This window comes from Ranitomeya variabilis, chromosome 5 (assembly GCF_051348905.1).
Source record: "Ranitomeya variabilis isolate aRanVar5 chromosome 5, aRanVar5.hap1, whole genome shotgun sequence".
NCBI lineage: Eukaryota > Metazoa > Chordata > Amphibia > Anura > Dendrobatidae > Ranitomeya > Ranitomeya variabilis.
In genome coordinates, this window is record NC_135236.1 from 62,563,989 (window position 1) to 62,581,629 (window position 17,641).

At 40.3% G+C, this 17,641-nt stretch overlaps 31 non-coding genes across 31 annotated transcripts; 10 read left to right on the forward strand and 21 right to left on the reverse strand.

Moving 5' to 3' along the window:
* Positions 1-815: 815 nt before the first annotated feature.
* On the reverse strand, positions 816-887 carry TRNAE-UUC (transfer RNA glutamic acid (anticodon UUC)). The gene has a single exon. It is a non-coding gene; the product is annotated as a tRNA-Glu (tRNA).
* Positions 888-975: 88 nt separating this feature from the next.
* On the forward strand, positions 976-1,048 carry TRNAM-CAU (transfer RNA methionine (anticodon CAU)). The gene has a single exon. It is a non-coding gene; the product is annotated as a tRNA-Met (tRNA).
* Positions 1,049-1,350: 302 nt separating this feature from the next.
* On the reverse strand, positions 1,351-1,422 carry TRNAE-CUC (transfer RNA glutamic acid (anticodon CUC)). The gene has a single exon. It is a non-coding gene; the product is annotated as a tRNA-Glu (tRNA).
* Positions 1,423-2,489: 1,067 nt separating this feature from the next.
* TRNAE-UUC (transfer RNA glutamic acid (anticodon UUC)) lies at positions 2,490-2,561 on the reverse strand. The gene has a single exon. It is a non-coding gene; the product is annotated as a tRNA-Glu (tRNA).
* An 88-nt stretch (positions 2,562-2,649) lies between these two features.
* On the forward strand, positions 2,650-2,722 carry TRNAM-CAU (transfer RNA methionine (anticodon CAU)). Its single transcript has one exon. It is a non-coding gene; the product is annotated as a tRNA-Met (tRNA).
* Positions 2,723-3,024: 302 nt separating this feature from the next.
* Positions 3,025-3,096, reverse strand: TRNAE-CUC (transfer RNA glutamic acid (anticodon CUC)). Its single transcript has one exon. It is a non-coding gene; the product is annotated as a tRNA-Glu (tRNA).
* A 1,070-nt stretch (positions 3,097-4,166) lies between these two features.
* TRNAE-UUC (transfer RNA glutamic acid (anticodon UUC)) lies at positions 4,167-4,238 on the reverse strand. Its single transcript has one exon. It is a non-coding gene; the product is annotated as a tRNA-Glu (tRNA).
* Positions 4,239-4,326: 88 nt separating this feature from the next.
* On the forward strand, positions 4,327-4,399 carry TRNAM-CAU (transfer RNA methionine (anticodon CAU)). The gene has a single exon. It is a non-coding gene; the product is annotated as a tRNA-Met (tRNA).
* Positions 4,400-4,701: 302 nt separating this feature from the next.
* On the reverse strand, positions 4,702-4,773 carry TRNAE-CUC (transfer RNA glutamic acid (anticodon CUC)). Its single transcript has one exon. It is a non-coding gene; the product is annotated as a tRNA-Glu (tRNA).
* A 1,060-nt stretch (positions 4,774-5,833) lies between these two features.
* On the reverse strand, positions 5,834-5,905 carry TRNAE-UUC (transfer RNA glutamic acid (anticodon UUC)). Its single transcript has one exon. It is a non-coding gene; the product is annotated as a tRNA-Glu (tRNA).
* An 88-nt stretch (positions 5,906-5,993) lies between these two features.
* Positions 5,994-6,066, forward strand: TRNAM-CAU (transfer RNA methionine (anticodon CAU)). The gene has a single exon. It is a non-coding gene; the product is annotated as a tRNA-Met (tRNA).
* Positions 6,067-6,368: 302 nt separating this feature from the next.
* TRNAE-CUC (transfer RNA glutamic acid (anticodon CUC)) lies at positions 6,369-6,440 on the reverse strand. Its single transcript has one exon. It is a non-coding gene; the product is annotated as a tRNA-Glu (tRNA).
* A 1,067-nt stretch (positions 6,441-7,507) lies between these two features.
* On the reverse strand, positions 7,508-7,579 carry TRNAE-UUC (transfer RNA glutamic acid (anticodon UUC)). Its single transcript has one exon. It is a non-coding gene; the product is annotated as a tRNA-Glu (tRNA).
* An 88-nt stretch (positions 7,580-7,667) lies between these two features.
* Positions 7,668-7,740, forward strand: TRNAM-CAU (transfer RNA methionine (anticodon CAU)). The gene has a single exon. It is a non-coding gene; the product is annotated as a tRNA-Met (tRNA).
* A 302-nt stretch (positions 7,741-8,042) lies between these two features.
* On the reverse strand, positions 8,043-8,114 carry TRNAE-CUC (transfer RNA glutamic acid (anticodon CUC)). Its single transcript has one exon. It is a non-coding gene; the product is annotated as a tRNA-Glu (tRNA).
* A 1,068-nt stretch (positions 8,115-9,182) lies between these two features.
* TRNAE-UUC (transfer RNA glutamic acid (anticodon UUC)) lies at positions 9,183-9,254 on the reverse strand. The gene has a single exon. It is a non-coding gene; the product is annotated as a tRNA-Glu (tRNA).
* Positions 9,255-9,342: 88 nt separating this feature from the next.
* Positions 9,343-9,415, forward strand: TRNAM-CAU (transfer RNA methionine (anticodon CAU)). The gene has a single exon. It is a non-coding gene; the product is annotated as a tRNA-Met (tRNA).
* A 302-nt stretch (positions 9,416-9,717) lies between these two features.
* TRNAE-CUC (transfer RNA glutamic acid (anticodon CUC)) lies at positions 9,718-9,789 on the reverse strand. The gene has a single exon. It is a non-coding gene; the product is annotated as a tRNA-Glu (tRNA).
* A 1,067-nt stretch (positions 9,790-10,856) lies between these two features.
* On the reverse strand, positions 10,857-10,928 carry TRNAE-UUC (transfer RNA glutamic acid (anticodon UUC)). Its single transcript has one exon. It is a non-coding gene; the product is annotated as a tRNA-Glu (tRNA).
* Positions 10,929-11,016: 88 nt separating this feature from the next.
* TRNAM-CAU (transfer RNA methionine (anticodon CAU)) lies at positions 11,017-11,089 on the forward strand. Its single transcript has one exon. It is a non-coding gene; the product is annotated as a tRNA-Met (tRNA).
* Positions 11,090-11,391: 302 nt separating this feature from the next.
* On the reverse strand, positions 11,392-11,463 carry TRNAE-CUC (transfer RNA glutamic acid (anticodon CUC)). Its single transcript has one exon. It is a non-coding gene; the product is annotated as a tRNA-Glu (tRNA).
* Positions 11,464-12,528: 1,065 nt separating this feature from the next.
* Positions 12,529-12,600, reverse strand: TRNAE-UUC (transfer RNA glutamic acid (anticodon UUC)). Its single transcript has one exon. It is a non-coding gene; the product is annotated as a tRNA-Glu (tRNA).
* An 88-nt stretch (positions 12,601-12,688) lies between these two features.
* On the forward strand, positions 12,689-12,761 carry TRNAM-CAU (transfer RNA methionine (anticodon CAU)). The gene has a single exon. It is a non-coding gene; the product is annotated as a tRNA-Met (tRNA).
* A 291-nt stretch (positions 12,762-13,052) lies between these two features.
* TRNAE-CUC (transfer RNA glutamic acid (anticodon CUC)) lies at positions 13,053-13,124 on the reverse strand. Its single transcript has one exon. It is a non-coding gene; the product is annotated as a tRNA-Glu (tRNA).
* A 1,067-nt stretch (positions 13,125-14,191) lies between these two features.
* TRNAE-UUC (transfer RNA glutamic acid (anticodon UUC)) lies at positions 14,192-14,263 on the reverse strand. The gene has a single exon. It is a non-coding gene; the product is annotated as a tRNA-Glu (tRNA).
* An 88-nt stretch (positions 14,264-14,351) lies between these two features.
* On the forward strand, positions 14,352-14,424 carry TRNAM-CAU (transfer RNA methionine (anticodon CAU)). Its single transcript has one exon. It is a non-coding gene; the product is annotated as a tRNA-Met (tRNA).
* A 302-nt stretch (positions 14,425-14,726) lies between these two features.
* Positions 14,727-14,798, reverse strand: TRNAE-CUC (transfer RNA glutamic acid (anticodon CUC)). Its single transcript has one exon. It is a non-coding gene; the product is annotated as a tRNA-Glu (tRNA).
* Positions 14,799-15,865: 1,067 nt separating this feature from the next.
* Positions 15,866-15,937, reverse strand: TRNAE-UUC (transfer RNA glutamic acid (anticodon UUC)). Its single transcript has one exon. It is a non-coding gene; the product is annotated as a tRNA-Glu (tRNA).
* An 88-nt stretch (positions 15,938-16,025) lies between these two features.
* On the forward strand, positions 16,026-16,098 carry TRNAM-CAU (transfer RNA methionine (anticodon CAU)). The gene has a single exon. It is a non-coding gene; the product is annotated as a tRNA-Met (tRNA).
* A 302-nt stretch (positions 16,099-16,400) lies between these two features.
* Positions 16,401-16,472, reverse strand: TRNAE-CUC (transfer RNA glutamic acid (anticodon CUC)). The gene has a single exon. It is a non-coding gene; the product is annotated as a tRNA-Glu (tRNA).
* Positions 16,473-17,539: 1,067 nt separating this feature from the next.
* On the reverse strand, positions 17,540-17,611 carry TRNAE-UUC (transfer RNA glutamic acid (anticodon UUC)). Its single transcript has one exon. It is a non-coding gene; the product is annotated as a tRNA-Glu (tRNA).
* Positions 17,612-17,641: the final 30 nt, after the last annotated feature.

The window sequence follows — 17,641 nt, forward strand, 5'->3', positions numbered from 1 at the left end:
CAGCAAGGAGGAGAGCTCTAATGACAGACAGGGAAAAAAGTTTTGCTGAGTCCCTTAAAACCTAGGAGTTAAATAAGAGAAATAAGAATGGTTTGAGATTTGACCTCCAATGGTATGTGGTGCAAATAAATATCCAAAAACTCTGGTGGTTGACATTTTTGCTGCATAGAGCAGCTCAAACCTAAACTGATTCCATCTACAAGGTACGTGGCAGCTTTTGAATGTGCGTACATGTACCAAAGGAGGGTCACTCCCATAGCAGGAATTGAACCAGTAAACCAGGGATACTAGGTCCTTTTCCACATGGGTAAAGCTTTACACTATCCAACAAAACAGTTTAAAAAAAAAAAAAAAAAAAGAAGTTTTATGCTTTGATTGAATAACTTTTACATCACTAAAGCTAAAACTTACCACATGAACACCATAATTAGCATATCAGTTGGTAATCTGAAGAATATGATTTTATTCCTCACACGTGGTAATACTCCCTCCTTTTCTCAAGAGATTTTGTTACCAACTCAGAACTTTCCCATTAATTTCTGAAACGTTTCCGATTGGAAAGGAAGTAGGAGCCCTAACGACAGACAGAACACATGGATTGTTGAGTCCCTTAACACTTTGGAGTAAAAAGGTGTAGTTGAGAATGAGTTAAGCTATGAAACAAAATTAAATCTTGTGCAAAAGGTCAGAATGAATGACAAATACCCTGGTGTTTAGCATTTTTGACTGCATTGTGCAAATTCTATCTGAAATACTTTTATCTGCAAAACACATTTCGGTCTTTGAATGTTGGCAGTAGTACAGAAAAAAGTGCATTCCCATACCGGGAGTCGAACCCGGGCCGCCTGGGTGAAAACCAGGAATCCTAACCGCTAGACCATATGGGAATAGATACGTTCAAACTCATTGACAATATGAAAAAAATAAGTTTCGTGCCTTGCACAAGAAATGTCTGCAGATTAGCATGTGTGTCTTGCCTCGTTAGCGCAGTAGGTAGCGCGTCAGTCTCATAATCTGAAGGTCGTGAGTTCGATCCTCACACGGGGCAGCATATTCCTCTTTTCTTAAGAGATCTTGTCCCCAACTTAGAACTTTCCCTTTCAGTTCTAAAACAATTCTGATAGTTAAGGAATTGTGAACCCAAATGACAGATAGTACACATGGGTTGTTGAGTCTCTTAACACTTTTGGTGTAAAAAGAGGTAGTTGGGAATGGTTTGAGCTATGAAAAGTCACAGGGAGCTGGTGTTCAGCATTTTTGACGCTTAAATCCAAATTGTACCTGAAATACTTTGGTCCGAAAACAACATGTCAGTCTTTGAAAGTTGGCGGTAGTACAGAAAAGGGTACTTTCCCATACCGGGAGTCAAACCCGGGCTGCCTGGGTGAGAACCAGGAATCCTAACCGCTAGACCATATGGGAAATGATGCATATCAGAATCAGTGACAATCTAAAAAAAAGAAGTTTACTACTTGGCACAAGAAACTTCTGCTGTTCAGTTTTCGCAACTTGCCTCGTTAACACAGTAGGAAGCAAATCAGTCTCATAAGCTGAAGGTTGAACGTTTGATGGTCAGAAGAGGCACTGGCCCCTTGTTTTTTCAATCAATTCTGTCTCCATCGTGGCTAGAGAGCCACCGATTTTTCCCATTCAGTACCAAAACATAACCGATTGCAGCAAGGAGGAGAGCTCTAATGACAGACAGGGAAAAAAGTTTTGCTGAGTCCCTTAAAACCTAGGAGTTAAATAAGAGAAATAAGAATGGTTTGAGATTTGACCTCCAATGGTATGTGGTGCAAATAAATATCCAAAAACTCTGGTGGTTGACATTTTTGCTGCATAGAGCAGCTCAAACCTAAACTGATTCCATCTACAAGGTACGTGGCAGCTTTTGAATGTGCGTACATGTACCAAAGGAGGGTCACTCCCATAGCAGGAATTGAACCAGTAAACCAGGGATACTAGGTCCTTTTCCACATGGGTAAAGCTTTACACTATCCAACAAAACAGTTTAAAAAAAAAAAAAAAAAAAGAAGTTTTATGCTTTGATTGAATAACTTTTACATCACTAAAGCTAAAACTTACCACATGAACACCATAATTAGCATATCAGTTGGTAATCTGAAGAATATGATTTTATTCCTCACACGTGGTAATACTCCCTCCTTTTCTCAAGAGATTTTGTTACCAACTCAGAACTTTCCCATTAATTTCTGAAACGTTTCCGATTGGAAAGGAAGTAGGAGCCCTAACGACAGACAGAACACATGGATTGTTGAGTCCCTTAACACTTTGGAGTAAAAAGGTGTAGTTGAGAATGAGTTAAGCTATGAAACAAAATTAAATCTTGTGCAAAAGGTCAGAATGAATGACAAATACCCTGGTGTTTAGCATTTTTGACTGCATTGTGCAAATTCTATCTGAAATACTTTTATCTGCAAAACACATTTCGGTCTTTGAATGTTGGCAGTAGTACAGAAAAAAGTGCATTCCCATACCGGGAGTCGAACCCGGGCCGCCTGGGTGAAAACCAGGAATCCTAACTGCTAGACCATATGGGAATAGATACCTTCAAACTCATTGACAATATGAAAAAAATAAGTTTCGTGCCTTGCACAAGAAATGTCTGCAGATTAGCATGTGTGTCTTGCCTCGTTAGCGCAGTAGGTAGCGCGTCAGTCTCATAATCTGAAGGTCGTGAGTTCGATCCTCACACGGGGCAGCATATTCCTCTTTTCTTAAGAGATCTTGTCCCCAACTTAGAACTTTCCCTTTCAGTTCTAAAACAATTCTGATAGTTAAGGAATTGTGAACCCAAATGACAGATCGTACACATGGGTTGTTGAGTCTCTTAACACTTTTGGTGTAAAAAGAGGTAGTTGGGAATGGTTTGAGCTATGAAAAGTCACAGGGAGCTGGTGTTCAGCATTTTTGACGCTTAAATCCAAATTGTACCTGAAATACTTTGGTCCGAAAACAACGTGTCAGTCTTTGAAAGTTGGCGGTAGTACAGAAAAGGGTACTTTCCCATACCGGGAGTCGAACCCGGGCCGCCTGGGTGAGAACCAGGAATCCTAACCGCTAGACCATATGCGAAATGATGCATATCAGAATCAGTGACAATCTAAAAAAAAGAAGTTTACTACTTGGCACAAGAAACTTCTGCTGTTCAGTTTTCGCAACTTGCCTCGTTAACACAGTAGGAAGCAAATCAGTCTCATAAGCTGAAGGTTGAACGTTTGATGGTCAGAAGAGGCACTGGCCCCTTGTTTTTTCAATCAATTCTGTCTCCATCGTGGCTAGAGAGCCACCGATTTTTCCCATTCAGTACCAAAACATAACCGATTGCAGCAAGGAGGAGAGCTCTAATGACAGACAGGGAAAAAAGGGTTGCTGAGTCCCTTAAAACCTAGGAGTTAAATAAGAGAAATAAGAATGGTTTGAGATTTGACCTCCAATGGTATGTGGTGCAAATAAATATCCAAAAACTCTGGTGGTTGACATTTTTGCTGCATAGAGCAGCTCAAACCTAAACTGATTCCATCTACAAGGTACATGGCAACTTTTGAATGTGCGTACATGTACCAAAGGAGGGTCACTCCCATAGCAGGAATTGAACCAGTAAACCAGGGATACTAGGTCCTTTTCCACATGGGTAAAGCTTTACACTATCCAACAAAACAGTTTAAAAAAAAAAAAAAAAAAAAAAGAAGTTTTATGCTTTGATTGAATAACTTTTACATCACTAAAGCTAAAACTTACCACATGAACACCATAATTAGCATATCAGTTGGTAATCTGAAGAATATGATTTTATTCCTCACACGTGGTAATACTCCCTCCTTTTCTCAAGAGATTTTGTTACCAACTCAGAACTTTCCCATTAATTTATGAAACGTTTCCGATTGGAAAGGAAGTAGGAGCCCTAACGACAGACAGAACACATGGATTGTTGAGTCCCTTAACACTTTGGAGTAAAAAGGTGTAGTTGAGAATGAGTTAAGCTATGAAACAAAATTAAATCTTGTGCAAAAGGTCAGAATGAATGACAAATACCCTGGTGTTTAGCATTTGTGACTGCATTGTGCAAATTCTATCTGAAATACTTTTATCTGCAAAACACATTTCGGTCTTTGAATGTTGGCAGTAGTACAGAAAAAAGTGCATTCCCATACTGGGAGTCGAACCCGGGCCGCCTGGGTGAAAACCAGGAATCCTAACCGCTAGACCATATGGGAATAGATACCTTCAAACTCATTGACAATATGAAAAAAATAAGTTTCGTGCCTTGCACAAGAAATGTCTGCAGATTAGCATGTGTGTCTTGCCTCGTTAGCGCAGTAGGTAGCGCGTCAGTCTCATAATCTGAAGGTCGTGTGTTCGATCCTCACACGGGGCAGCATATTCCTCTTTTCTTAAGAGATCTTGTCCCCAACTTAGAACTTTCCCTTTCAGTTCTAAAACAATTCTGATAGTTAAGGAATTGTGAACCCAAATGACAGATAGTACACATGGGTTGTTCAGTCTCTTAACACTTTTGGTGTAAAAAGAGGTAGTTGGGAATGGTTTGAGCTATGAAAAGTCACAGGGAGCTGGTGTTCAGCATTTTTGACGCTTAAATCCAAATTGTACCTGAAATACTTTGGTCCGAAAACAACGTGTCAGTCTTTGAAAGTTGGCGGTAGTACAGAAAAGGGTACTTTCCCATACCGGGAGTCGAACCCGGGCCGCCTGGGTGAGAACCAGGAATCCTAACCGCTAGACCATATGGGAAATGATGCATATCAGAATCAGTGACAATCTAAAAAAAAGAAGTTTACTACTTGGCACAAGAAACTTCTGCTGTTCAGTTTTCGCAACTTGCCTCGTTAACACAGTAGGAAGCAAATCAGTCTCATAAGCTGAAGGTTGAACGTTTGATGGTCAGAAGAGGCACTGGCCCCTTGTTTTTTCAATCAATTCTGTCTCCATCGTGGCTAGAGAGCCACCGATTTTTCCCATTCAGTACCAAAACATAACCGATTGCAGCAAGGAGGAGAGCTCTAATGACAGACAGGGAAAAAAGGGTTGCTGAGTCCCTTAAAACCTAGGAGTTAAATAAGAGAAATAAGAATGGTTTGAGATTTGACCTCCAATGGTATGTGGTGCAAATAAATATCCAAAAACTCTGGTGGTTGACATTTTTGCTGCATAGAGCAGCTCAAACCTAAACTGATTCCATCTACAAGGTACGTGGCAGCTTTTGAATGTGCGTACATGTACCAAAGGAGGGTCACTCCCATAGCAGGAATTGAACCAGTAAACCAGGGATACTAGGTCCTTTTCCACATGGGTAAAGCTTTACACTATCCAACAAAACAGTTTAAAAAAAAAAAAGAAGTTTTATGCTTTGATTGAATAACTTTTACATCACTAAAGCTAAAACTTACCACATGAACACCATAATTAGCATATCAGTTGGTAATCTGAAGAATATGATTTTATTCCTCACACGTGGTAATACTCCCTCCTTTTCTCAAGAGATTTTGTTACCAACTCAGAACTTTCCCATTAATTTCTGAAACGTTTCCGATTGGAAAGGAAGTAGGAGCCCTAACGACAGACAGAACACATGGATTGTTGAGTCCCTTAACACTTTGGAGTAAAAAGGTGTAGTTGAGAATGAGTTAAGCTATGAAACAAAATTAAATCTTGTGCAAAAGGTCAGAATGAATGACAAATACCCTGGTGTTTAGCATTTGTGACTGCATTGTGCAAATTCTATCTGAAATACTTTTATCTGCAAAACACATTTCGGTCTTTGAATGTTGGCAGTAGTACAGAAAAAAGTGCATTCCCATACCGGGAGTCGAACCCGGGCCGCCTGGGTGAAAACCAGGAATCCTAAACGCTAGACCATATGGGAATAGATACCTTCAAACTCATTGACAATATGAAAAAAATAAGTTTCGTGCCTTGCACAAGAAATGTCTGCAGATTAGCATGTGTGTCTTGCCTCGTTAGCGCAGTAGGTAGCGCGTCAGTCTCATAATCTGAAGGTCGTGAGTTCGATCCTCACACGGGGCAGCATATTCCTCTTTTCTTAAGAGATCTTGTCCCCAACTTAGAACTTTCCCTTTCAGTTCTAAAACAATTCTGATAGTTAAGGAATTGTGAACCCAAATGACAGATAGTACGCATGGGTTGTTGAGTCTCTTAACACTTTTGGTGTAAAAAGAGGTAGTTGGGAATGGTTTGAGCTATGAAAAGTCACAGGGAGCTGGTGTTCAGCATTTTTGACGCTTAAATCCAAATTGTACCTGAAATACTTTGGTCCGAAAACAACGTGTCAGTCTTTGAAAGTTGGCGGTAGTACAGAAAAGGGTACTTTCCCATACCGGGAGTCGAACCCGGGCCGCCTGGGTGAGAACCAGGAATCCTAACCGCTAGACCATATGGGAAATGATGCATATCAGAATCAGTGACAATCTAAAAAAAAGAAGTTTACTACTTGGCACAAGAAACTTCTGCTGTTCAGTTTTCGCAACTTGCCTCGTTAACACAGTAGGAAGCAAATCAGTCTCATAAGCTGAAGGTTGAACGTTTGATGGTCAGAAGAGGCACTGGCCCCTTGTTTTTTCAATCAATTCTGTCTCCATCGTGGCTAGAGAGCCACCGATTTTTCCCATTCAGTACCAAAACATAACCGATTGCAGCAAGGAGGAGAGCTCTAATGACAGACAGGGAAAAAAGGGTTGCTGAGTCCCTTAAATCCTAGGAGTTAAATAAGAGAAATAAGAATGGTTTGAGATTTGACCTCCAATGGTATGTGGTGCAAATAAATATCCAAAAACTCTGGTGGTTGACATTTTTGCTGCATAGAGCAGCTCAAACCTAAACTGATTCCATCTACAAGGTACGTGGCAGCTTTTGAATGTGCGTACATGTACCAAAGGAGGGTCACTCCCATAGCAGGAATTGAACCAGTAAACCAGGGATACTAGGTCCTTTTCCACATGGGTAAAGCTTTACACTATCCAACAAAACAGTTTAAAAAAAAAAAAAAAAAAAGAAGTTTTATGCTTTGATTGAATAACTTTTACATCACTAAAGCTAAAACTTACCACATGAACACCATAATTAGCATATCAGTTGGTAATCTGAAGAATATGATTTTATTCCTCACACGTGGTAATACTCCCTCCTTTTCTCAAGAGATTTTGTTACCAACTCAGAACTTTCCCATTAATTTCTGAAACGTTTCCGATTGGAAAGGAAGTAGGAGCCCTAACGACAGACAGAACACATGGATTGTTGAGTCCCTTAACACTTTGGAGTAAAAAGGTGTAGTTGAGAATGAGTTAAGCTATGAAACAAAATTAAATCTTGTGCAAAAGGTCAGAATGAATGACAAATACCCTGGTGTTTAGCATTTTTGACTGCATTGTGCAAATTCTATCTGAAATACTTTTATCTGCAAAACACATTTCGGTCTTTGAATGTTGGCAGTAGTACAGAAAAAAGTGCATTCCCATACCGGGAGTCGAACCCGGGCCGCCTGGGTGAAAACCAGGAATCCTAACCGCTAGACCATATGGGAATAGATACCTTCAAACTCATTGACAATATGAAAAAAATAAGTTTCGTGCCTTGCACAAGAAATGTCTGCAGATTAGCATGTGTGTCTTGCCTCGTTAGCGCAGTAGGTAGCGCGTCAGTCTCATAATCTGAAGGTCGTGAGTTCGATCCTCACACGGGGCAGCATATTCCTCTTTTCTTAAGAGATCTTGTCCCCAACTTAGAACTTTCCCTTTCAGTTCTAAAACAATTCTGATAGTTAAGGAATTGTGAACCCAAATGACAGATCGTACACATGGGTTGTTGAGTCTCTTAACACTTTTGGTGTAAAAAGAGGTAGTTGGGAATGGTTTGAGCTATGAAAAGTCACAGGGAGCTGGTGTTCAGCATTTTTGACGCTTAAATCCAAATTGTACCTGAAATACTTTGGTCCGAAAACAACGTGTCAGTCTTTGAAAGTTGGCGGTAGTACAGAAAAGGGTACTTTCCCATACCGGGAGTCGAACCCGGGCCGCCTGGGTGAGAACCAGGAATCCTAACCGCTAGACCATATGCGAAATGATGCATATCAGAATCAGTGACAATCTAAAAAAAAGAAGTTTACTACTTGGCACAAGAAACTTCTGCTGTTCAGTTTTCGCAACTTGCCTCGTTAACACAGTAGGAAGCAAATCAGTCTCATAAGCTGAAGGTTGAACGTTTGATGGTCAGAAGAGGCACTGGCCCCTTGTTTTTTCAATCAATTCTGTCTCCATCGTGGCTAGAGAGCCACCGATTTTTCCCATTCAGTACCAAAACATAACCGATTGCAGCAAGGAGGAGAGCTCTAATGACAGACAGGGAAAAAAGGGTTGCTGAGTCCCTTAAAACCTAGGAGTTAAATAAGAGAAATAAGAATGGTTTGAGATTTGACCTCCAATGGTATGTGGTGCAAATAAATATCCAAAAACTCTGGTGGTTGACATTTTTGCTGCATAGAGCAGCTCAAACCTAAACTGATTCCATCTACAAGGTACATGGCAGCTTTTGAATGTGCGTACATGTACCAAAGGAGGGTCACTCCCATAGCAGGAATTGAACCAGTAAACCAGGGATACTAGGTCCTTTTCCACATGGGTAAAGCTTTACACTATCCAACAAAACAGTTTAAAAAAAAAAAAAAAAAAAAGAAGTTTTATGCTTTGATTGAATAACTTTTACATCACTAAAGCTAAAACTTACCACATGAACACCATAATTAGCATATCAGTTGGTAATCTGAAGAATATGATTTTATTCCTCACACGTGGTAATACTCCCTCCTTTTCTCAAGAGATTTTGTTACCAACTCAGAACTTTCCCATTAATTTCTGAAACGTTTCCGATTGGAAAGGAAGTAGGAGCCCTAACGACAGACAGAACACATGGATTGTTGAGTCCCTTAACACTTTGGAGTAAAAAGGTGTAGTTGAGAATGAGTTAAGCTATGAAACAAAATTAAATCTTGTGCAAAAGGTCAGAATGAATGACAAATACCCTGGTGTTTAGCATTTGTGACTGCATTGTGCAAATTCTATCTGAAATACTTTTATCTGCAAAACACATTTCGGTCTTTGAATGTTGGCAGTAGTACAGAAAAAAGTGCATTCCCATACCAGGAGTCGAACCCGGGCCGCCTGGGTGAAAACCAGGAATCCTAACCGCTAGACCATATGGGAATAGATACCTTCAAACTCATTGACAATATGAAAAAAATAAGTTTCGTGCCTTGCACAAGAAATGTCTGCAGATTAGCATGTGTGTCTTGCCTCGTTAGCGCAGTAGGTAGCGCGTCAGTCTCATAATCTGAAGGTCGTGAGTTCGATCCTCACACGGGGCAGCATATTCCTCTTTTCTTAAGAGATCTTGTCCCCAACTTAGAACTTTCCCTTTCAGTTCTAAAACAATTCTGATAGTTAAGGAATTGTGAACCCAAATGACAGATCGTACACATGGGTTGTTGAGTCTCTTAACACTTTTGGTGTAAAAAGAGGTAGTTGGGAATGGTTTGAGCTATGAAAAGTCACAGGGAGCTGGTGTTCAGCATTTTTGACGCTTAAATCCAAATTGTACCTGAAATACTTTGGTCCGAAAACAACGTGTCAGTCTTTGAAAGTTGGCGGTAGTACAGAAAAGGGTACTTTCCCATACCGGGAGTCGAACCCGGGCCGCCTGGGTGAGAACCAGGAATCCTAACCGCTAGACCATATGCGAAATGATGCATATCAGAATCAGTGACAATCTAAAAAAAAGAAGTTTACTACTTGGCACAAGAAACTTCTGCTGTTCAGTTTTCGCAACTTGCCTCGTTAACACAGTAGGAAGCAAATCAGTCTCATAAGCTGAAGGTTGAACGTTTGATGGTCAGAAGAGGCACTGGCCCCTTGTTTTTTCAATCAATTCTGTCTCCATCGTGGCTAGAGAGCCACCGATTTTTCCCATTCAGTACCAAAACATAACCGATTGCAGCAAGGAGGAGAGCTCTAATGACAGACAGGGAAAAAAGGGTTGCTGAGTCCCTTAAAACCTAGGAGTTAAATAAGAGAAATAAGAATGGTTTGAGATTTGACCTCCAATGGTATGTGGTGCAAATAAATATCCAAAAACTCTGGTGGTTGACATTTTTGCTGCATAGAGCAGCTCAAACCTAAACTGATTCCATCTACAAGGTACATGGCAGCTTTTGAATGTGCGTACATGTACCAAAGGAGGGTCACTCCCATAGCAGGAATTGAACCAGTAAACCAGGGATACTAGGTCCTTTTCCACATGGGTAAAGCTTTACACTATCCAACAAAACAGTTTAAAAAAAAAAAAAAAAAAAGAAGTTTTATGCTTTGATTGAATAACTTTTACATCACTAAAGCTAAAACTTACCACATGAACACCATAATTAGCATATCAGTTGGTAATCTGAAGAATATGATTTTATTCCTCACACGTGGTAATACTCCCTCCTTTTCTCAAGAGATTTTGTTACCAACTCAGAACTTTCCCATTAATTTCTGAAACGTTTCCGATTGGAAAGGAAGTAGGAGCCCTAACGACAGACAGAACACATGGATTGTTGAGTCCCTTAACACTTTGGAGTAAAAAGGTGTAGTTGAGAATGAGTTAAGCTATGAAACAAAATTAAATCTTGTGCAAAAGGTCAGAATGAATGACAAATACCCTGGTGTTTAGCATTTGTGACTGCATTGTGCAAATTCTATCTGAAATACTTTTATCTGCAAAACACATTTCGGTCTTTGAATGTTGGCAGTAGTACAGAAAAAAGTGCATTCCCATACCGGGAGTCGAACCCGGGCCGCCTGGGTGAAAACCAGGAATCCTAACCGCTAGACCATATGGGAATAGATACCTTCAAACTCATTGACAATATGAAAAAAATAAGTTTCGTGCCTTGCACAAGAAATGTCTGCAGATTAGCATGTGTGTCTTGCCTCGTTAGCGCAGTAGGTAGCGCGTCAGTCTCATAATCTGAAGGTCGTGTGTTCGATCCTCACACGGGGCAGCATATTCCTCTTTTCTTAAGAGATCTTGTCCCCAACTTAGAACTTTCCCTTTCAGTTCTAAAACAATTCTGATAGTTAAGGAATTGTGAACCCAAATGACAGATAGTACACATGGGTTGTTGAGTCTCTTAACACTTTTGGTGTAAAAAGAGGTAGTTGGGAATGGTTTGAGCTATGAAAAGTCACAGGGAGCTGGTGTTCAGCATTTTTGACGCTTAAATCCAAATTGTACCTGAAATACTTTGGTCCGAAAACAACGTGTCAGTCTTTGAAAGTTGGCGGTAGTACAGAAAAGGGTACTTTCCCATACCGGGAGTCGAACCCGGGCCGCCTGGGTGAGAACCAGGAATCCTAACCGCTAGACCATATGGGAAATGATGCATATCAGAATCAGTGACAATCTAAAAAAAAGAAGTTTACTACTTGGCACAAGAAACTTCTGCTGTTCAGTTTTTGCAACTTGCCTCGTTAACACAGTAGGAAGCAAATCAGTCTCATAAGCTGAAGGTTGAACGTTTGATGGTCAGAAGAGGCACTGGCCCCTTGTTTTTTCAATCAATTCTGTCTCCATCGTGGCTAGAGAGCCACCGATTTTTCCCATTCAGTACCAAAACATAACCGATTGCAGCAAGGAGGAGAGCTCTAATGACAGACAGGGAAAAAAGTTGCTGAGTCCCTTAAAACCTAGGAGTTAAATAAGAGAAATAAGAATGGTTTGAGATTTGACCTCCAATGGTATGTGGTGCAAATAAATATCCAAAAACTCTGGTGGTTGACATTTTTGCTGCATAGAGCAGCTCAAACCTAAACTGATTCCATCTACAAGGTACGTGGCAGCTTTTGAATGTGCGTACATGTACCAAAGGAGGGTCACTCCCATAGCAGGAATTGAACCAGTAAACCAGGGATACTAGGTCCTTTTCCACATGGGTAAAGCTTTACACTATCCAACAAAACAGTTTAAAAAAAAAAAAAAAAAAAGAAGTTTTATGCTTTGATTGAATAACTTTTACATCACTAAAGCTAAAACTTACCACATGAACACCATAATTAGCATATCAGTTGGTAATCTGAAGAATATGATTTTATTCCTCACACGTGGTAATACTCCCTCCTTTTCTCAAGAGATTTTGTTACCAACTCAGAACTTTCCCATTAATTTCTGAAACGTTTCCGATTGGAAAGGAAGTAGGAGCCCTAACGACAGACAGAACACATGGATTGTTGAGTCCCTTAACACTTTGGAGTAAAAAGGTGTAGTTGAGAATGAGTTAAGCTATGAAACAAAATTAAATCTTGTGCAAAAGGTCAGAATGAATGACAAATACCCTGGTGTTTAGCATTTTTGACTGCATTGTGCAAATTCTATCTGAAATACTTTTATCTGCAAAACACATTTCGGTCTTTGAATGTTGGCAGTAGTACAGAAAAAAGTGCATTCCCATACCGGGAGTCGAACCCGGACCGCCTGGGTGAAAACCAGGAATCCTAACCGCTAGACCATATGGGAATAGATACCTTCAAACTCATTGACAATATGAAAAAAATAAGTTTCGTGCCTTGCACAAGAAATGTCTGCAGATTAGCATGTGTGTCTTGCCTCGTTAGCGCAGTAGGTAGCGCGTCAGTCTCATAATCTGAAGGTCGTGAGTTCGATCCTCACACGGGGCAGCATATTCCTCTTAAGAGATCTTGTCCCCAACTTAGAACTTTCAGTTCTAAAACAATTCTGATAGTTAAGGAATTGTGAACCCAAATGACAGATAGTACACATGGGTTGTTGAGTCTCTTAACACTTTTGGTGTAAAAAGAGGTAGTTGGGAATGGTTTGAGCTATGAAAAGTCACAGGGAGCTGGTGTTCAGCATTTTTGACGCTTAAATCCAAATTGTACCTGAAATACTTTGGTCCGAAAACAACGTGTCAGTCTTTGAAAGTTGGCGGTAGTACAGAAAAGGGTACTTTCCCATACCGGGAGTCGAACCCGGGCCGCCTGGGTGAGAACCAGGAATCCTAACCGCTAGACCATATGCGAAATGATGCATATCAGAATCAGTGACAATCTAAAAAAAAGAAGTTTACTACTTGGCACAAGAAACTTCTGCTGTTCAGTTTTCGCAACTTGCCTCGTTAACACAGTAGGAAGCAAATCAGTCTCATAAGCTGAAGGTTGAACGTTTGATGGTCAGAAGAGGCACTGGCCCCTTGTTTTTTCAATCAATTCTGTCTCCATCGTGGCTAGAGAGCCACCGATTTTTCCCATTCAGTACCAAAACATAACCGATTGCAGCAAGGAGGAGAGCTCTAATGACAGACAGGGAAAAAAGGGTTGCTGAGTCCCTTAAAACCTAGGAGTTAAATAAGAGAAATAAGAATGGTTTGAGATTTGACCTCCAATGGTATGTGGTGCAAATAAATATCCAAAAACTCTGGTGGTTGACATTTTTGCTGCATAGAGCAGCTCAAACCTAAACTGATTCCATCTACAAGGTACGTGGCAGCTTTTGAATGTGCGTACATGTACCAAAGGAGGGTCACTCCCATAGCAGGAATTGAACCAGTAAACCAGGGATACTAGGTCCTTTTCCACATGGGTAAAGCTTTACACTATCCAACAAAACAGTTTAAAAAAAAAAAAAAAAAAAGAAGTTTTATGCTTTGATTGAATAACTTTTACATCACTAAAGCTAAAACTTACCACATGAACACCATAATTAGCATATCAGTTGGTAATCTGAAGAATATGATTTTATTCCTCACACGTGGTAATACTCCCTCCTTTTCTCAAGAGATTTTGTTACCAACTCAGAACTTTCCCATTAATTTCTGAAACGTTTCCGATTGGAAAGGAAGTAGGAGCCCTAACGACAGACAGAACACATGGATTGTTGAGTCCCTTAACACTTTGGAGTAAAAAGGTGTAGTTGAGAATGAGTTAAGCTATGAAACAAAATTAAATCTTGTGCAAAAGGTCAGAATGAATGACAAATACCCTGGTGTTTAGCATTTGTGACTGCATTGTGCAAATTCTATCTGAAATACTTTTATCTGCAAAACACATTTCGGTCTTTGAATGTTGGCAGTAGTACAGAAAAAAGTGCATTCCCATACCGGGAGTCGAACCCGGGCCGCCTGGGTGAAAACCAGGAATCCTAACCGCTAGACCATATGGGAATAGATACCTTCAAACTCATTGACAATATGAAAAAAATAAGTTTCGTGCCTTGCACAAGAAATGTCTGCAGATTAGCATGTGTGTCTTGCCTCGTTAGCGCAGTAGGTAGCGCGTCAGTCTCATAATCTGAAGGTCGTGAGTTCGATCCTCACACGGGGCAGCATATTCCTCTTTTCTTAAGAGATCTTGTCCCCAACTTAGAACTTTCCCTTTCAGTTCTAAAACAATTCTGATAGTTAAGGAATTGTGAACCCAAATGACAGATAGTACACATGGGTTGTTGAGTCTCTTAACACTTTTGGTGTAAAAAGAGGTAGTTGGGAATGGTTTGAGCTATGAAAAGTCACAGGGAGCTGGTGTTCAGCATTTTTGACGCTTAAATCCAAATTGTACCTGAAATACTTTGGTCCGAAAACAACGTGTCAGTCTTTGAAAGTTGGCGGTAGTACAGAAAAGGGTACTTTCCCATAACGGGAGTCGAACCCGGGCCGCCTGGGTGAGAACCAGGAATCCTAACCGCTAGACCATATGGGAAATGATGCATATCAGAATCAGTGACAATCTAAAAAAAAGAAGTTTACTAATTGGCACAAGAAACTTCTGCTGTTCAGTTTTCGCAACTTGCCTCGTTAACACAGTAGGAAGCAAATCAGTCTCATAAGCTGAAGGTTGAACGTTTGATGGTCAGAAGAGGCACTGGCCCCTTGTTTTTTCAATCAATTCTGTCTCCATCGTGGCTAGAGAGCCACCGATTTTTCCCATTCAGTACCAAAACATAACCGATTGCAGCAAGGAGGAGAGCTCTAATGACAGACAGGGAAAAAAGGGTTGCTGAGTCCCTTAAAACCTAGGAGTTAAATAAGAGAAATAAGAATGGTTTGAGATTTGACCTCCAATGGTATGTGGTGCAAATAAATATCCAAAAACTCTGGTGGTTGACATTTTTGCTGCATAGAGCAGCTCAAACCTAAACTGATTCCATCTACAAGGTACGTGGCAGCTTTTGAATGTGCGTACATGTACCAAAGGAGGGTCACTCCCATAGCAGGAATTGAACCAGTAAACCAGGGATACTAGGTCCTTTTCCACATGGGTAAAGCTTTACACTATCCAACAAAACAGTTTAAAAAAAAAAAAAAAAAAAGAAGTTTTATGCTTTGATTGAATAACTTTTACATCACTAAAGCTAAAACTTACCACATGAACACCATAATTAGCATATCAGTTGGTAATCTGAAGAATATGATTTTATTCCTCACACGTGGTAATACTCCCTCCTTTTCTCAAGAGATTTTGTTACCAACTCAGAACTTTCCCATTAATTTCTGAAACGTTTCCGATTGGAAAGGAAGTAGGAGCCCTAACGACAGACAGAACACATGGATTGTTGAGTCCCTTAACACTTTGGAGTAAAAAGGTGTAGTTGAGAATGAGTTAAGCTATGAAACAAAATTAAATCTTGTGCAAAAGGTCAGAATGAATGACAAATACCCTGGTGTTTAGCATTTGTGACTGCATTGTGCAAATTCTATCTGAAATACTTTTATCTGCAAAACACATTTCGGTCTTTGAATGTTGGCAGTAGTACAGAAAAAAGTGCATTCCCATACCGGGAGTCGAACCCGGGCCGCCTGGGTGAAAACCAGGAATCCTAACCGCTAGACCATATGGGAATAGATACCTTCAAACTCATTGACAATATGAAAAAAATAAGTTTCGTGCCTTGCACAAGAAATGTCTGCAGATTAGCATGTGTGTCTTGCCTCGTTAGCGCAGTAGGTAGTGCGTCAGTCTCATCATCTGAAGGTCGTGAGTTCGATCCTCACACGGGGCAGCATATTCCTCTTTTCTTAAGAGATCTTGTCCCCAACTTAGAACTTTCCCTTTCAGTTCTAAAACAATTCTGATAGTTAAGGAATTGTGAACCCAAATGACAGATAGTACACATGGGTTGTTGAGTCTCTTAACACTTTTGGTGTAAAAAGAGGTAGTTGGGAATGGTTTGAGCTATGAAAAGTCACAGGGAGCTGGTGTTCAGCATTTTTGATGCTTAAATCCAAATTGTACCTGAAATACTTTGGTCCGAAAACAACGTGTCAGTCTTTGAAAGTTGGCGGTAGTACAGAAAAGGGTACTTTCCCATACCGGGAGTCGAACCCAGGCCGCCTGGGTGAGAACCAGGAATCCTAACCGCTAGACCATATGGGAAATGATGCATATCAGAATCAGTGACAATCTAAAAAAAAGAAGTTTACTACTTGGCACAAGAAACTTCTGCTGTTCAGTTTTCGCAACTTGCCTCGTTAACACAGTAGGAAGCAAATCAGTCTCATAAGCTGAAGGTTGAACGTTTGATGGTCAGAAGAGGCACTGGCCCCTTGTTTTTTCAATCAATTCTGTCTCCATCGTGGCTAGAGAGCCACCGATTTTTCCCATTCAGTACCAAAACATAACCGATTGCAGCAAGGAGGAGAGCTCTAATGACAGACAGGGAAAAAAGGGTTGCTGAGTCCCTTAAAACCTAGGAGTTAAATAAGAGAAATAAGAATGGTTTGAGATTTGACCTCCAATGGTATGTGGTGCAAATAAATATCCAAAAACTCTGGTGGTTGACATTTTTGCTGCATAGAGCAGCTCAAACCTAAACTGATTCCATCTACAAGGTACGTGGCAGCTTTTGAATGTGCGTACATGTACCAAAGGAGGGTCACTCCCATAGCAGGAATTGAACCAGTAAACCAGGGATACTAGGTCCTTTTCCACATGGGTAAAGCTTTACACTATCCAACAAAACAGTTTAAAAAAAAAAAAAAAAAAAGAAGTTTTATGCTTTGATTGAATAACTTTTACATCACTAAAGCTAAAACTTACCACATGAACACCATAATTAGCATATCAGTTGGTAATCTGAAGAATATGATTTTATTCCTCACACGTGGTAATACTCCCTCCTTTTCTCAAGAGATTTTGTTACCAACTCAGAACTTTCCCATTAATTTCTGAAACGTTTCCGATTGGAAAGGAAGTAGGAGCCCTAACGACAGACAGAACACATGGATTGTTGAGTCCCTTAACACTTTGGAGTAAAAAGGTGTAGTTGAGAATGAGTTAAGCTATGAAACAAAATTAAATCTTGTGCAAAAGGTCAGAATGAATGACAAATACCCTGGTGTTTAGCATTTGTGACTGCATTGTGCAAATTCTATCTGAAATACTTTTATCTGCAAAACACATTTCGGTCTTTGAATGTTGGCAGTAGTACAGAAAAAAGTGCATTCCCATACCGGGAGTCGAACCCGGGCCGCCTGGGTGAAAACCAGGAATCCTAACCGCTAGACCATATGGGAATAGATACCTTCAAACTCATTGACAATATG